The following is an 18,058-nucleotide window of genomic DNA, read 5'->3' as shown; positions in this document are numbered from 1 at the left end:
GGGAATTGCAGTCCAGGGATGGGGGTCTCATGGAAGGGGTGGCTTAAGGAAATTGGGTTCCAAGGTTGGGGTCCCAGAAGAATGGGGGTGCCAGGGTTGGGCAGTGTGAGGGGGAACATGGGGGTCACAGCTCCTGCCCTGGGTGCCTCAGATTTTGGGGTGAGGCTAGGCCCCGCATAATCACCCCTGGTGTGTTCGTTTCCTGGCCAGACATTGCATGGGGGTCCTGGGTAGTTCGACCTCTGTGCCCTCACCTGCCCCTGACTTTTTCCTCTCTTTATTTCTCTTTTTTCTTATTCTTCTTACTTTTTGCCATATCCCCTCACCCCCGGTTCCTGGATCAGAAATCCTGGGGTGCACCTGAGCAGGGAACGGGTTAGGGGACCCAGGAGAGGGGGGAAATGGGGAGCAGGGGATGCAGGGAAGGGCGAGGAGTATTTGGGGGATGGAGGTGCTGGGCTGTGCCTGATCAACAGTTTCACTTTCTTTGTCCTGGAGGTGAGGGAAGAGGCTGTTTCTGCTGAGAGTCAGATGGGAAAAGGGGGCATTCTCTGTTTCTGGGGGGGCACATACAGGGGGCTTCTGTGTTCTAAGGTCTCTCTTCTGGAGTTCAGCTGGGGGATCCTGTCGCAGGGGGTGACACGTCATATAATGGGGGGTCCTGTTCCCAGGGGTGGCAGTTCCAGAAATGTCCCTGCACATTCCTGGCCGGGTGCCTGTCCCAGGGGTGGCACATCCTGGGGACCCCTGTCAATGCAAGGGTGGGGCCCAGCCATGGCCCAGCCCCACTGCACAGGGATGGCCATTGCCCAGCCCTGCTCTGGCCAGCCCCAGGGTGCAGCCAGCACCTGAGGGTCCCCCCTGCCCCCTTGGCTTTCATTCTGGCAGCTTTAGAGCTGCTGCAGAGGTGAGAATTCTGTGGGTGGAAAAAGGCCCCCCCACAGGATGAGCTGAGCTGTGGTTTGCTGCTGCAAGAAGTACAAAACCCCAAAGAGAGCCCAAGCAGTGGCTCTGTGAGGGCCTTTGATGGTTTTCAGAGCAGGGCTGGCTGGAAACCCCCCCTGCAGGGGCAGCTGCGAGCAAACCAGTCCAGAAATGCAGCAATTAATTATTTTGTCCCTCTCCCTAAGGAACTGAAAGAGACCCAGCACTACTGCAAAAACGACAACAATCTGCTCAACAACCTGACCTGGACCCTCCTTCTTGAACAAAACCTGCAACTATTTGGAACTTCCCAGAAAGAATTTTTGGGTTCTGGATGTGCACACCAGAGGAGAGGGAAAAGTCTGGAAATACTGAGCAGGAGCTGCGCACAAGGGGCTGGGGAGCAGGAGTGTCGCAGCAGGAGCGGGGAGTGCCAAGGCAGGGGAATTCAGGCCAGGCTGGAGTGGATTTACCAGGTAATCAGACCCTGAGGCACACACAGGCATTTCCACAGATTCCTGTGCACTGTCCCAAGGATGGACAGAGCTTCCTCCCTTCCTTCAATGGAAGTCAATCAAGTTTCAGGGTGGGAATGAGCAAAATGAGGAGAGTTCCTAAATATGGTCCAAGAAAAGGCTTCCTTCAGGGCTGGGTTGCTGCCCAGCAGGCAGGGAACAATCACATGGAGCTGTTGGACAGTCAGGGAGATTCCACACTCTCTTTTATCCACAAGAAAACACTGCTGGGAAATGCACCAATGGGCTCCTACAGGGAACCAAAAAGAGTCATTTCATTGTGATTTTTTTGTGTTTTTACTGTGAGTGACTTGTTGAGTGAGAAACTTTTAAAAGAATTCTACAAACCTGAGCATTTTATACCTTGTCGGTTTGATTTTTGCTGAGTATGTTCCATATTAGGGGGAAAATGATGTGGGAAAGATTTTTGCTTTTATTCTACAGATGTGTAATTTTTTCTGAACCAATAGGGCATCAGGTGTTGCCTGGGATGGCTGAGTCAGGAAACTGGGGGACCTGACCCAGGGGTGAGTTGGGCAGAGCCCCAGAGCATCCCCAGACAGCCCTGGGGTGGCCCAGGGTGGGGGCTGTGCTGGGCTCTGAGCCACCCCACAATCTGAGGAAGCCAGGGAAGGATCTGTGACCTCTGTGCCCACCCAGCCATTCCCCATCCCTGACATCCCCATTCTCCTGGGAACCCCAAACATGAGACCAACATTGCCTTGGTCTCTCCGCCCCAGGGACCCCCATCCCAGGACTGCCAGTGCCCAGCACCACCATTGCCTTGATTCCATCCCATGGGCTGCTTCTTCCCCCAGAACCCTTATTCCCGAGGGTCCCCTTTTTCCCCCTGCACCCCCAACCCTGGCACCCACATGCCATGACCCCAAATCCCTGGGGACCCTGATCCCACAGCACCCCCATCCCTGAATGCCCCCAGGCATGGAGACCCCAATTCCCCTTGACCCCATTCTCCTGGACACCCATCCTTGGTTCCCCACATCCCCTGAGCCCCCCACTCCTGGCAAAAGCATCCGCCACCATGTCCCCAGATTATGCAGCCTTATCTCCAGCCGGTGCCCAGCTTGTGGGCACCCTGCCCCCACCAAGGGCCACCTACACTTGGGGACGGACGTGACCTCGCTTCCTTCCCCTTCATCCGAAGAGCCACCAGCCAGGGGAGTGGTGGCCACAGCAGCGAGTGACAGCCAGTGCACATGGCTGGGGACACAGGGATGGCCGGGAAGGTGGCGCTGCTCCTGTGGTGTGAGTGCCCTGGGCACGGGCCAAACACCCCAGGGATGGGGAGGGGAGGAGGCACAGGGGGGCTGCAGGGTCCCCTGAGGTCCCCAATGCCAGCAGTGCCAGTCCATGTTGCCCACAGTGGACCTTGGTGTGACTGGGGATGTAGGGTGACTTTGGGGACAGGAAGAGGGAGAAGGAATTTGGGGATGGCAGGACAGGAATGTGGGGACTGGCACCTTTGGGCTCACGTAGCTTTGGGAATAGGGACAAGGGAACTGGGATGCAGGGACAGAAAGGGACAAGAACAGTGAGGATGTGGCCATGGGGATGGGATCGTGGCGATGGGATCATGAGCTGGTGGGCAGCCCCTGGGCCAGCATGTTCTGTGTCCGTGGTGTCCTCATGCTCGGGGTGTCCACTGTGTCCCCATGTTCTGCCTCAGCCCACGATGGCCTCAGTGTCCATGGTCCCAAGGTGTCTGTGCCACAGGGATGTGGTGCACAGGTGGCTGTGACACAGACATGTTCCCCTGCCTCTCCAAATCTTTTGGGGACCACTCTGACACACTTTCCTACAAGAACTGCTTTCCCCAAAGGGACAGTTTGGGGACAGCCCCCACACCCCTTGCCCCTGTGCTGTTTTCCATGCAGTGCCACCCCCACTCAGCCCTGTCCCTTCTCCCTTCCAGCCCAGACCCTCAGCCTCGCTGGTGAGTTCTCGGGGGATGCCATGGCCCCACCCTGCTGTCCCCAGCCCCACACTGGCCCTGGCAGGCTGGTGTCCCCTGTCACCCACAGGTGCTCAGACCACCCAGCTCCTGGTGTAGAACCCCTGGAGGCCGGCGGTGTGGTGGGACCGGGTGACACTCACCTGCCAGGGCTTTTGGACTGCCATTGCCACCACCTGGTAGAAGGATGGACGGCGCTGGGGGCAGGAGGGACCTGACTGCCTCACTGTCACTGAGAGTGGCACCTACACCTGTGACAGACCTGGCACCGGGCTTCGCCCTACTGTGAGAGTCTTAGATGGTGAGGGGGCTTCAGGTGTCCCCAGCCAGGAACCTGCGGGGACCCCAAGGGCTCTGGATGGTCTCCGCTCCATGGGTCACCTCCTGTGTGGCCAGAGGCTGTCCCCTGCTCTGGTGACAACCCAGAACATCCCACTGTGGGGGAACCCTGTTGGAATTGGGGACCCCTGGTGCACCCAATGGGGGGTCTCAGTGCCATCAGGTGCGACAGGACCCCTCTGTCCCCTAGAAGGGCTGGTGTTGCAGGTGCCAGCACGGACGCTGCTGGAGGGGGACACGGTGACACTGCGCTGCGGAAGCTGGCAGAACAACACGGTCACCTCGGTGTCATGTTACCATGAGGGAAAGAAACTGGAGGAGCTCCATGATGGCACCGACCTGTCCCTGTCCCCTCTGCAGCAGCACCTCAGCAGCAACTAGCACTGTGAGGGCCGGGTAAGCAAAGTGGTGTCAAAGTGGAGGGTGTCAAAGAAGGTTACAGTGACAGTACACAGTGAGTGCAACGATGGGGACAGGGAAGCCTGACATCCTTCAAGGATTTCCTATCACTGCCTGAATCCTTCATCCCTCTCTTTACTCCTCCCTGGGTCACCCAAAAAGTCTCTCTTGGTTTCCCCCATGATTGCCCAGTTCCCCCTCCTGATCCCTCATCCCTCTCTTTGTCCTTCCCATTCCTTCCTGGATTCCCCACCCTTTCCAAGGTCCCTGCTCCACCCTCTGCTCTCCCTTCCTTCCATGGGTCCTCCGGCCTATCTATAAACCCCAAATCATTCCCTGAGTCTCCTCAGTCTCTCTTGTGGTTCCTGCCTGGCTCTCTGCACATTTCCATGGGGTCTCACCATTGTCCCTGGGTCCCAACCTGCCTCCCAGGGTCCCCTTCTGCTCACTGGAATCCTCTCTGCTCCCCTCCAATCCTTTCCTTTCCCTCCCGTGTCTCCCATCCTTCCTGGGTCCCCAATCCCTTCTGTGCCCATCCACAGGTGTCCCACTCTCAGGGGTGTCCCTGTCAGCGCAGCCACCCGGGGGACAGGTGACACTGGGGGACAGCCTAGTGCTGAGCTGTGAGGTGGCTGTGAGGACAGGTCCCCTGTCCTTCTCCTGGCACCGGGAGGGCTCAGGAGCACTGCTGGGCACCAGCTGCCACCTGGAGCTGCACCACGTTGGGGACAATGACAGCGACCAGTACCGGTGCCGGGTCAGTGACGGGGACAGCGTGGCCGAGAGTGATCCCCTGAATGTCACCGTCCTGGGTGAGCGGGACCCTCGGGTTGGGGATGACCCCACCCACAGCACCCCCTTCTCACCTAGCGAGATGCCAGCCCTGTCTCTGTCCCCACAGTGCCTGTGGCCAATGTCACCATCACCCTCAGTCCCCTGTCACACCAGGTGCGTGCAGGTGACAATGTGACCCTGCGCTGCTCACTGCAGGTGGGTTCAGCCCCTGTCACCTTCACCTGGCTGCACAATGGGCAGGAGGTGGCCCAGGATCCCCTCCTGGAGCTCAGAGCCGTCGATGTGGGATATTCAGGCACCTACCAGTGCGTGGCCCCCAACCAGCTGGGACAGGACATGCACCGCGTGTTCCAGGCACTCAGCCCAGAGCTGTCCCTGGAGGTGACAGCTGGCTCACACTGGGTCACAGGTGGGGTCGCACAGGGTTACTGGGGTGTTCAAGGCCCCTGCAGTTCAGGGTGACCCCAATGTGTCCCCTTCTGTCCCCATCAGTGGCTGTGAATGTCGGCAGGACTCTCCTGTTCCTGCTCCTGCTCCTGGCTGTCATCGGGGGCTGTCACTTGTGGTACCACCAGGGTGAGTGACAATGCGGGGAGAACGAGGTCCTACAGGAACTAGGGGGAAGCCCCACACACTGGGGGGGCCGTTGGGGCATCACCCAAAGCCCCTGAGCTGGTGGAAACTGAGCCCCCAATGACCTTTGCTTAGGGTGCTCACAGGTTTAGGGGCTTTTTGGAGGGTTCTGGTCTGTCCCAGGAAGGGCCTTGAGGAATATTGGGGTGTCACTGGGATCTCCTGGGGGCATTTACGGAGGCGTTGGAGAGTTGTGCAGGGATGTTGAGAGCTCCTCAGGGATCCTGGAGCAGTTTGGAGGCTTCCCTGCATTCCATTCTTGGGGTTCCTTGAGGCTTGAGGGGTGCTCAGGGGTTCAGGGTTCCTTGGGAGGGGGTTGGAGTACCTGGGTGCCTCAGGTGTTCTGGGGCTCCTCAGGGGTGCTTTGGGGTGCAGGGGCCTGGCAGTCCAGTAGAAATCAGTGTCTGGTGGGGGCTCAGGGCTCCAGTGGGCATTTAAAGGTCCCAGGTGGGGTTGGGGCCCAGGGGATCCAATTATCCCCCCATCCTCTTTTTCTTGCAGCTCTCAGGAAATCCCAGGACAGGTGAGTGGGGAGTTCCAGCCATGACTCTGCCTGACCCCCTCCCCAGACACGCCTCAGACGCCCCCTATCCCCATAGGGCCCACCAGAACACCCTTATCCCCTGGAGGTGAGGGAAGGGGCTGGACATGAGGGGGCAGGGTGTGACTATGGGGGATGGGTGGGGACATGGGCATGTCATCCATGGGTGTCACACCAAGCCAGGTGTCTCTTCCTGTCCCCCCCAAGGACCCCCAGGTGACCCACGCAGAGCTGCCAGGACCACACAGGCGACTGCAGGACACCAGTGACATCCATGGGAACGTGCTGTGACAATGTGGGACACTGGGAGTCCCCGTCCCATGGCTCCCGTTTTGGCCCATCCTGCCTGGGGTGATGACCATGAGTCAGGGGAGGCTGCACAGGGCACCCAGTGCTCCCCTTTCCCCCTCCCAGTGCTCCCAGTACACCCATGGCTCCCCAGGCTCCTCCCAGTGCCAGGGGACACTGGCCCCATTTCCTTCTTATTTAGTCCAAAATGCAGCTTTTTGGTTAAACTGGCAGCGATGGTGTTTGTTCAGCTTTGTTGAGCTTTAAAAATGGGATTCTCCAGTTCTGGATTGCCACTAAAAGCCAGGGGCTGCTGCCCCTTTCCCTACCGCTCCCCATGGAGGCACAAAGATCCAAAAAGTCTTACAGTTCCTGAATCAGCAATGAAAGAACAAAACCAACAGCAACAAGGTTCAGACTCAAAATTGTCACACAAGGAACGATTTCCAGGGAAAGCCACCAACAAAGAACAATCCCCGAACACTTCCCCCGCATCATGTTTCCTCCACCAGAGGAATCTGGCAGAGCCCTGGACCTTCCTTGCTCTGATGGCCAAAGTGGCCTTCAGGACGCTCTGGATTCTCTTGTCCCCTGTCCCAAACCCCTCCTCTGCCATGTTCCCGACACCAGGATCTAACAAAGGCCTTGAGGATGTTCCTGAGCCTCCCATTTGTCCAGGGCATTTGGGATCAGGCCATGGCAAAGGGTGAGGTTTCAAAGACAGGAAAAATTTGAAGTCTGGAGACATTTTGGAACAGATGTGTGTGGCAGGGGTTGGTCAGACCTTGCTTTCAGTGAGACAGAGCCCCGTCTGTCCATCATCTGTCAGCCATGGCACACTGGGGACAGCGTGACACTTTGACAAAGCCAGCTCCTGAGTAACCAGGTGACCAGAAGTGTCACCTGGGGAGAGGACCCTTGGTGACACAACTGGCTTAAAAGGCAGAGAATGAGGTAGCCAAGACCCTGACCCTATCTGCTCATGGGGTGTCTGTTGCATCCACGCTGGAACACAGTAGTTGGCAACTCATTTAAATGAGAAATATCTGCCAAGGAAACTGGGAAAACTTCCTGGAATGGAAAGAAACCCATCTCAGAAACTCTTTTTAATTTCAAAGATGTTCTGGCTTCCAGGCCAAAGTGTAGGAAAAGGAATAACAGCTCTTTTCTGGGAAATTTATAAACCAGAAAAGAACAAACAACACAAACCCAGAAATTTCCCTCCCGCTCAGCGCTGTTAATTTTTCTGGCAGTTATAACCGTGGCCAGCAGGGGCGCCGCAGAGAAAACTCCCGGCCAGCAGGGGGCGCTGCATGGAGCATTTCAGGCCAGCAGGGGGCGCCCCCGTCCAGCTCCATCCCCTCAGGGGCCACGGCGGCCTCGGACGGGAGGCAGGAGGGGAAATCGCTCCTTTGGCAAACTCACGGGCACCAATCGGTCCCAGCACCACCACCGGCAATGGCCAGAAGCCGCCAAGGCAGCAGGTTGGATCCCAGCGCCCAGTGGCGGTGTAGCAGTGTCCCAGGGCCAGGCACACGCCCTGCACAACACCTGAGACTGCTCTCCATGATCCCCAATGGAAGGAAGGCAGCACCTGACCCCAGGCAGATCTCAGGTCCACAGCAGAGCCTCTGGTGGCTTTACACCACAATTCCTGCAAACCCTCAGCCTTTCCCTCAGGTGAGGTGGGCAGGGATGGAGCAGCTTTGGAGACACCTGGAATCCACACAGGATCACTCCCCACAGCCCCACCACGGCCACGGGTAGAGCCACTGACCGATACTTCCACACTTTTTTCTCTATTTTTGTGGACAAAGTCAGAATCTAAGCATTCTTTCCATGAGGTTCCTCAAGGCTGCAGATTTTCTTCAAGAAGGAGGTTCCCAGGAAGGTTGTTGGCATATTGTTGTGCGATTTTCAGTAATTTTGACGTTCTCTCAGTCCCTTACCAAGAGCAACACATGATCAATTGCTGAATTTCCAGGCTGGTTCCCCCACAGCTGCCCCTGCAGGGGCAGTTTCCAGCCAGCCCTGCTCTGAAAACCATCAAAGACCCTCACAGAGCCACTGCTTGGGCTCCCTTTGGGTTTTGTGCTTCTTGCAGGGCTGAGCAAACCACAGGCAGCCCTTTTCCGCCCCCACAGAATTCTCACCTCTGCAGCAGCTCTAAAGCTGCCAGAATCAAAGCCAAGGGGACAATGGGGACCCTCAGGTCCTGGCTGCCACCTGGGGCTGGCTAGAGCAGGACTGGGCAATGGCCATCCCTGTGCAGTGGGGCTGGGCCATGGCTGGGCCCCACCCTTGGATGGCCACTGGCTTCAAGGAGCAGGAGTTTGGGGCCTCCTTCCTGCTCTGGGTTCCATTCCCCAGCTGCTCTTGCTGGCTCAGATCCAGCAGGGGACGAGCAAGAATGGAGAAGTCTGGACCCCCCCAAAGCTGCCAAGCTCCATGACCAGACCCTCTTCCAGAGCATGTGTCCCCCCTGGGACAGGATCCCCCCGGGACAGGAGCCCCCTGGATCTGCCCCTTAAGGACAGAACCCTTCCCCCCAATGTGAGAAAGATTTCAAATGGCCTTTTCCTTCTTCTGCAGGAGACAGAAACTTAAAGTGTTGGGGGGTAAAAGCTGCACTCCCCCATCCCCCACAGCCTCCCCAGCCCTCCCTGCAGTCCCCTCACCCCTGCTTCCCCCACCCTAGCCTTCCCCCAGCCTGTTCTCTGCTCCAGGTGCCCCCAAGGACCATCAAGGCACGAAATGGGGGGTTGTGAAATTGAGGGGTAAAATGATGGAAATGGAATAAAGAGAGGGAAAAATCACTGGAGGCTGGGGGACACAGACCCAGAGCAGCTCAGAATCTGTCTGGGGTGACACCCTGGACACCGGCACCATGTGGGGGTGATGCTGGCTCTGGATCACCCCAAAATCTGAAGTACCCAGGGAAGGAGCTGCAACCCATGGGCTCACCCAGTCACTGCCCATCCCTGCCACCCCCATTCCCCCGGGAATGGAAACATGGGACCTCCATTCCTTATGTCCCATTCTCTCTGCAGCCCCCATCCCAACACTGACATTCCTTAGGATCTACATGGCCCAGCACCCCATTCCCAAAGAACCCCTTCTTCATTCCAGCCCCTGAAATCTTCCTAGGACCCACGAATCTCCCATCCCATGAACTCAAATCCTTGGAGCCCACATTCACCCGGGACTCCCATCCCTCAGTCCCCCCAGGTATGGAGACGCTCATTCCAATGGCACCCCCATTGCTGGATATCCCCCCTCCTCAGGACCCCATTTACCAATGACCCCATTCCTGCCTCCCCAAAACCACCAAATTCCCAACTCCTGGGAACCCCATGACCCATTTTGTCCCACCCACCCTGTCCCCAGCCTCTCCCCAGCCTGTCCCCACCCTGCCCCCACCAAGGGCCACCTACGCACGAGGTCAAGAAGTGACCTCGCTTCCTTCCCCTTCATCCGAAGAGCCGCCAGCCAGGGGAGCGGTGGCCACAGCAGCGAGTGACAGCCAGTGCACATGGCTGGAGACACCGGGATGGCCGGGAAGGTGGCGCTGCTCCTGTGGGGTGAGTGCCTTGGCACGGGCCTGACACCCTGAGGATGGGGAGGGAAGGGGGCACAGGGGTCTGTGGGGTCCCCTGAGGCCCCCATTGCCAGCAGTGCCAGTCCATGTTACCCACAGTGGAACTGGCTGTGACTCAGGATGTAGGGTGGCTTTGGGGACAGGAAGAGGGTCGGGAATTTGGTGATGGGGATGGGGATGTGGAGACAGGAATGTGGGAAGTAGCACCTTTGGGCTCAGGCAGATCCGGGGATAGGGACAAGGGAACTGGGATGCAGGGACAAGAACAGTGAGGATGTGGCCATGGGCATGGGATCACGGAGATGGGATCATGAGTTGGTGGGGGGGACGTGGGCCAGCATGGGCTGTGTCCGTGGTGTCCTCATGCCTGAGGTGTTCTCAATGTCCCCATGTTCTGCCTCAACCCGGGGTGGCCTTGGCGTCCCTGTTCCCAAGGTGTCTGTGCCACATAGATGTGGTACACGGGTGGCTGTGACACAGACATGTCCCCCTGCCTGTCCAGACTTTTGGGGACGACCCACACACTTACCCACAAGAGCATCTGTCCCCACGGGGACACTTTAGGGACAGCCACCACACTCTGTGCCCCGTGTGCCTCTGTCCCCATGGTGACACCCCCACTGAGCCCTGTCCCTTCTCCCTTCCAGTCCAGACCCTCGGCCTCGCTGGTGAGTCCTCAGGGGATGCCATGGCCCCTCCCTGCTGTGCCCAGCCCCACACTGGCCCTGGCAGGCTGGTGTCCCCTGTCACCCGCAGGTGCCCAGACCACCCAGCTCCTGGTGGAAACCTCCTGGAGGCCAGCAGTAGTGTGGGACCGGGTGACACTGACCTGCCAGGGCTCAGGGACTGCCGGTGCCACCACCTGGTACAAGGACCGGAAGCGTTGGAGGCAGGAGGGACAGGACCGCCTCACTGTCACCGAGAGTGGCACCTACTGGTGTGACAGACCCGGCACTGGGCGCAGCCCCACCTTGACAGTCTTAGATGGTGAGGGGAGACTTTTAATGATCATGGGGGCCCCAGAGCGGTCAGGGTGGGCTCCATTCCGTGGATGGCCTCACACCCCTCGTGTGACAAGAGCCTGTGCCCTGCACACAGGGACATCCCAGTGCATCCCAGAGCACCCCAGAGCACCCGCATGTCCCCGTGCTATGGGCACCCACCTCAGAACAGTCTCATCAGTGAGATGTGACCTTCCTGTCCCACAGACCAGCTGGTGCTGCAGGTGCCAGCACAGGCACTGCTGGAGGGGGACACCTTGACACTGCGCTGCCGGTGCCGGCAGGAAAACCATCTCACCAGGGTGCAATTTTATCAGGACAAGAAGGATCTCAGGAGGTCCCTCAAGGGGACTGTGCTGTCCCTTTCACCTCTGCAGCTGCACCACAGCGGCCGCTACCGATGTGAGGGCTTGGTGGTGTCCTGGCAGTCACAGTCAGCAGCAGTGACAATGACAGTGCATGGTGAGCACCCACACGGCTGGAACTGCAATATCTGGACACTCCCAAACCCCATTCCCAGTGCACTCAGACTCACAGTCCTCACCTCTCCTCTCCTTCCCAGAGCTCTTCTCGGTCCCAGAGCTGGAGGGTCCCCGCGAGCTCACCGTGAGGTCCCCCCTGAATCTCAGCTGCCTCAGCACCCCCAGCCCCCTGCGGCCCTGAGCCCCCCTCCTGCACGTGTTCTACCGGGACAGGGAAGGTGCTGGGGGACTCGCAGGGGTCCCCGCAGCTGCTGGTGCCCGCTGTGAGGGTCTCCCACTCAGGGAATTATGGCTGTGAGGTGCGCTCCCAGGGGGGGTCCGTGCGGAAGAGCAGCAACCGGCTCCTCGTCACGGTGTGCAGTGAGTGTGGGGATGGGCACGGGGAGCGCTCGCTGCCTCCTCGGGTGCCCCGCCTGGGTACCTCCATTACTACCCCATTCTCCCCATCCCCATTCTCACATCCCTCCCCATACCCCACAGATGCCTCGGATCCCCCACACTGACTGGCACCCTCCAGCCCTCCCTGACACCGGCTCTGGGGCACCCAAACTTTTCCAGATCCTCCCCTGGCTCCCCCCATCCTCTCTCGGGTCTCTCCCCGAAACCCCCAGCCCGTACATGGGTACCCTCATCCTTCCCTGGTGCATTTTCTGTGTCCTGCCATCCCTGACCCGGGTTGCTCCTAAGGTCCCCCCATTCCTGGCTTGTGTTTCCCTCCATCCTTCGTTGGGTCCCCTCCCTCATCCCTGGGTCCCTCCACCCCTCTCTCAGGTCTCTGCACATTGCCCAAGTCTCACCATCCCCTCCCAAGTTCCCAGTACCCTTCCTGGTGTTGCCCACCTCCATCTCCAGGTGTTCCCTCCCTGACCCCCTTATCATCTCTCGGGGTTCCTTTCTAAGCCCCCCTCCCCCAATCTCGGCACCCCCTCTCCCTCACTGGAATTCCCCTGCCCCTCCTTGACACCCCCCCGGGTCCCTCACTGTCCCTTGCTGTCCCACTCTCCTGCAGGGGTCCCGCCCTCAGGGGTGTCCCTGTCAGCGCAGCCCCCTGGGGGACAGGTGGCACTCGGGGACCGACTGGTGCTGAGCTGTGAGGTGGCCATAGGGACAGGTCCCCTGTCCTTCTCCTGGCACCGGGAGGGCTCGGGGGCACTGCTGGGCACTGGCCCCCGCCTGGAGCTGTGCCACGTTGGGGACAATGACAACGGCCAGTACCGGTGCCGGGTCAGTGATGGGAACAGCATGGCTGAGAGTGACACCCTGAATGTCACCGTCCTGGGTGAGCAGGACACTCGGGCTGGGTATAACCCCATCCACAGCACCCCCATCCCACCTCGCCCAGTGCCAACCTTGTCTCTGTCCCCGCAGTGCCCGTGGCCAATGCCACCATCACTCCCGGCCCCCTGGAACACCAGGTGCATGCAGGTGACAACGTGACCCTGCGCTGCTCACTGCAGGTGGGCTCAGCCCCTGTCACCTTCACCTGGCTGCACAACGGGCAGGAGGTGGCCCGGAGTCCCCTCCTGGAGCTCAGGGACATCGATGTGCGACATTCGGGCACCTACCAGTGCGTGGCCACCAACCAGCTGGGACAGGACGGGCACCGCGTGTTCTGGGCACTCAGTCAGGAGCTGGCCCTGGAGGTGACAGCTGGCTCACCCTGGGTCACAGGTGGGGTGACACAAGTGAGGTCGCCAGGGAGTACAGGACCCCTGGGGTGGTGGGTGACCCTGATGTGTCCCCCTCTGTTTCTTGCAGTGGCCGCAGGGGTCAGTGGGGCCCTTTTGTTCCTGCTCCTGCTCGTGGGTGTCATTGTGACCTGGCACCGATGGCACAGTGTGGGTGGGTGACAATGGGGGCATGGAGGTTCCAGGGTGCTGTAGAGGCCCACAGAATTGGAGAAACCATAGGGAAATACCCACAGCACCACAATTGTGACTTTGGCTAGAGGTCTTGTAGGGTTTTAGGAGGTGCTGGATGGTCCTGCAGGAATGTTGGGGATTCTTTCTAAGGCCCTGGGAGTTTTTGGGGAAGTCTCTGTCCCTCCTGGGATTTGGGTTCTTGAGTGTGAGTTGTTTAGGGACACTGGGGAGGCTCATAGATTCTGGGGAGCTTCAGGGATACTTGGAGGTCTTGAAGGGGTCCAGGAAGCCTGAGAGGGTTCAGGGCCCTTGCACCCCACAGTCATTCCTCCCCTGCTTCCATTGCAGCCACCAGGAAGCAGCAGGAAAGGTGAGTGGGGGGCTCAAACCATATTCTCCCATTTTACCCCAACCCCCAAGACCTCCCATCCCCTCCCCCACATCCCCTTTATTCCCTCAGGACCCTCCCGGATCCCCCGGCTCCCCCAGAGGAGTGGGAGGTGCTGTACACCCAGGTCATGGTCACCAAGAGGGCAGGGGGTGAGTACGGGGGCGACAAATGCAGAGGGACACATCACCCACGAGTGCCACCCCACCCAGATCCCATAGCCCGTGTCTCTCGCAGTGTCGCCCCGTGCCACCACACTCCAGGATCCCCAGGTGACCTACACGGAGCTGCAGGGACCCCAGGGGTGACCACGGCAACCCGGTGACATCTGTGGGAATGTGCTGTGACACTGGGAGGACACTGTGGGCCCCCACCAATGGGCACCCACTCGTGTGTGTGCTGCCAGTAAAAACTGCCCCTCTGCCTCCCTCTGGGGGCACAAGGATCCCAAAGGGCTGAAAGAACAATTTCCTGAAACAGCAACGAGAGAGAATAAAACCAACAGCAACAGCAACAAGGTTCAGACTCCAAATGGTCACACAAGGAAATATTTCCAGGGAAAGCACCCAAAAAGGGACAAACCCCAAACACTCGTCCAAGCACGATTCCTCCACCAGAAGAACCTGGCAGGGCTCTGGACCTTCCTTGCTCTGATGGCCAAAGTGGCCTTCAGGAGGTTCTGGATTCTCTTGTCCCTTGTCCCAAACCCCTCCTCTGCTGTGTTCCCCACACGAGGATGTCACAAAGGCCCTGTGGGGGTTCCAGAGCCTCCCCTTTTGCCAGGGCAGTCGGGTTCAGGCCATGGTACATGGTGGGGTGTCAGAGACAGGAAAAGTTTCATGTTGCACACATAAAATGTCTTCACACCTCTGTCTCGCACCCCTATGTGTTGCAGGGGTGGGTCAGGTCCTGCATTTGGTGAGACAGGGCTCCATCTTTCCATCAGTCTGTCAGCTGTGGCACTCTGGGGACAGTGTGATGCTCTACCAAAGCCAGCTCCGGAGTGGCCAGGTGACCAGAAGTGCCATCTGATGAGAAGGCCCTTGGTGGCCCAACTGGCTTAAAAGGCAGAGCATGAGGTGCCCAAGTCCCTGATCCTGTCCCTTCTTGGGGTGTCTGTCGCATCCAAGCGGGAACCCAGGAGTTGGCAACGCATTTAAATGAGAAATATTTGCCAAGGAAAGTGAGAATGTACCTGGAATGGAAAGAAGACCCATCTCTAAATTTCTTTTAATTTCCAAGATTATGGGGATACCAAAGTGTTGGAGAATGAATAACAGCTTTTTACTGGGAAATTTATAAACCAGAATAGAACAAACAACACAAACCCAGAACTTTCCCTCCCGCTCAGCGCTGTTGTTTTTTTTTGCAGTTATAACCGGAGCCAGCAGGGAGCGCTGCATGGAGCATTCCCGGCCAGCAGGGGGCGCCCCGGCCCAGCTCCATCCCCTCAGGGGCCATGGAAGCCTCGGACGGGAGGCAGGAGGGGAAATCGCTCCTTTTGCAAACTCACGGCCACCAATCACTCCCGGCACCACCACCGGAGTCAGGCACATGCCCTGAGCAACACCTGAGACTGCTCTCCATGATCCCGAATGGAAGGAAGTCAGCACCTGACCCCAGGCAGGTCTCAGGTCCACAGCAGCACCTCTGGTGGCTTTACACCACAATTCCTGCAAACCCTGAGCCTTTCACTCAGGTGAGGAGGCCAGGGATGGAGAAGCTTTGGGGAAACCTGGAATCCACACGGGTCACTCCACAGAGGTCCAACACAGCTGTGGGCATGGCCCCTGCTTGGTATTTCCACACTTCATCCTCTTATCTGGCAGACACATCCCAAACCCAAACATTCTTTCCATGAGGTTCCAGAAGGCTGCAGGTTTTGTTAAAGAAGTAGGGTCCAGGTCAGGATGTTGAGCAGAATCTTGTGGATTGTGCAGTAGTTTTGTGGTTCCCTCTGTCCCTTACGAAGAGGAACAAATGATCAATTGCCACATTTCCGGGCTGGTTCCATCACAGCTGCCCCTCCCAGGGGGTGGTTTCCAGCCAGCCCTGCTCTGAAAACCATCAAAGGCCCTCCCAGAGCCAATGCTTGGGCTGCCTTTGCAGTTTGTGCTTCTTGCAGTGCTGGGCAAACCACTGGCAGGCCTTTGTCCCCACACAGAATTCTCACCTCTGCTCCAGGAGCTTCACAGACCCAGAACCCCTCGGAATCTGTTTTGGGTGACCCGCAGGCTGCCGACGCCTTGTGGGGGCTGTGCTGGGCTCTGGATCACCCAAAATCTGAGGCTCCCAGGGAAGGAGCTGAGACCCATGGGCCCACCCAGCCACTGCCCGTCCCTGGCACCTCCATTCCCCTGGAAATCAAATCATGGGTACCCCATTTCTTATGTCTCCCCCTCTCTGGAACCCATATCCCAGTACTCACATTCCCCAGGATCTTCATGGCCCAGGATACCTCATTCCCAAGGAACCCTCTGTTGTTCATCCCATCCCTAAAATTCCCTTCCCACAGGACCTTGATTTTCACAGGACCCCCATTCCCACAGGATCCCCCATTCCCCCACCATCCCCATACCATGACCCCAAATCCCCGGAACTCATGTTCCTCTGGCACTCCCATCCCTGTGACCCCTCAGCTGTGGGGACCCCCATTCCCAGTGACTCTAACTCCTCAGCACCCCCGTTCCCAGGGACCCCATCCCTGGGACCCCCCATTCCCCTGGACACACATCCCCACATCCACAAACCCCCTGAGACCTCACTCCTGGAGACCCCATGTCCCACTGTGTCCCACCCAGCCTTGTCCCCATCCTGTCCCCACCCTGCCCACAGCATGTCCCCAGCTTGTGGCAACCCTAATCCCACCAGGTGCCACCTACGCATGAGGGTGAGACCTGACCTTGCTTCCTTCCCCTTTGGCCATAGAGCCACCAGCCAGGGGACAGCCACCTCAGGAGTGAGTGACAGCCAGTGCACATGGCTGGGGACACCAGGATGACTGGGAAGGTGGCGCTGCTCCTGTGGGGTGAGTGCCCCGGACAAGGGCCTGACATCCCGGGGATGGGGAGGTGAGGGGGCAGAGGGGGCTGTGGGGTCCCCTGAGGTCCCCAATGCCAGCTGGGCATGGAGCCCAGTGTGACCAGAGTTTTGGGGTAGCTTTGGGGACAGAAACAGGAGACAGGAATGTGGGGACAGGGAGATGAAGATGTGGGAACAAGGATATGGCAGAAGGAACCTTGGGGCTGGGGCAGCTGTGGGGACCAGGAACGGAACACAGGAATGCAGGGACAGGGATAAGGGGAAAAACACCATGTTGGTGGGCCATGGGGACACGTGCCCTCAGAAATGGACCATGGGCACAGGGCCATGGGGATGTGGCTGTGAGGCTGGCAGGGGTGACCTGTCCCAGCACAGCGTCTCCATGCCTGAGCAAGGGTGGGCTGCTGTGTCCCTGTCCTCAAGACATCTGTGCCACACCATTGCCCCCACTGAGACCTTTCGGGAACAGCCCCACACTCCATGCCCCCGTGCTGCTGTCCCTGGAGTGTCACCCTCACCCAGCCCTGCCCCTTCTCCCTTCCAGCCAAGACCTGCACTCCTTTTGCAAACTCACAATCACCAATCGCTCCCGGCACCACCACCGGCAGCGGGCAGAAGCTGCCAAGGCAGCAGGTTGGATCCCAGTGCCCACTGGCAGTGTAGCAGTGTCCCAGGGTCAGGCACATGCCCTACCCAACACCCACGAGCGCTCTCCATGATCCTGAATGGAAGGAAGGCAGCGCCTGATCTCAGGCTCATCTCGGGTCCACAGTAGCACCTCTGGTAGCTTTACACCCCAATTCCTGTAATCCCTCAGGCTTTCACTAAGGTGAGGAGGGCAGGGATGGAGCAGCTTTGGGGAAACCTGGAATCCACACAGGATCACTCCCTACAGCCCCACCACAGCTGTAGCCAGAGCCACAGCTTGATATTTCCACACTTTTCCCTCTTGTCTGGCAACCACAGCCAAAAGCCAAACACTCTTCCCAGGCCATTCTAAAAGGCTTCATGTTTGAAGCAGGAAGTAGGAGGGAACTGGTCAGGTCGTTGAGCAGATTCTTGCGGGATATGCAAGGCTTTTGGGGCTATCTCAGACCCTTGCTGCAAGGGACAAAATTATCAATTGCTGCATTTCTGGACTGGTTTCTTGCACAGCTGCAGTTAGAGGGGGTTTTTCCAGCTAGTCCTGGTCTGAAAACCATCAAAGACCCTCCCAGAGCCACTGCTTGGGCTCCTTCTTGGTTTTGTGCTTCTTGCAGAGCTGAGCAAACCACAGACA

At 58.5% G+C, this 18,058-nt stretch overlaps 2 pseudogenes; both read left to right on the top strand.

Annotated features, from left to right (window-relative positions):
- Positions 1-2,674: 2,674 nt before the first annotated feature.
- LOC132084837 (Fc receptor-like protein 2) lies at positions 2,675-7,920 on the top strand (annotated as a pseudogene).
- Positions 7,921-9,901: 1,981 nt separating this feature from the next.
- Positions 9,902-14,045, top strand: LOC132084836 (Fc receptor-like protein 2; annotated as a pseudogene).
- The last annotated feature ends 4,013 nt before the right edge of the window (positions 14,046-18,058 follow it).

Source organism: Ammospiza nelsoni, chromosome 28, assembly GCF_027579445.1.
Source record: "Ammospiza nelsoni isolate bAmmNel1 chromosome 28, bAmmNel1.pri, whole genome shotgun sequence".
NCBI classification, from domain to species: Eukaryota; Metazoa; Chordata; class Aves; order Passeriformes; family Passerellidae; genus Ammospiza; species Ammospiza nelsoni.
Note: the sequence above shows the minus strand (reverse complement) of the source record. Positions and strands in the feature narration are given on the sequence as shown.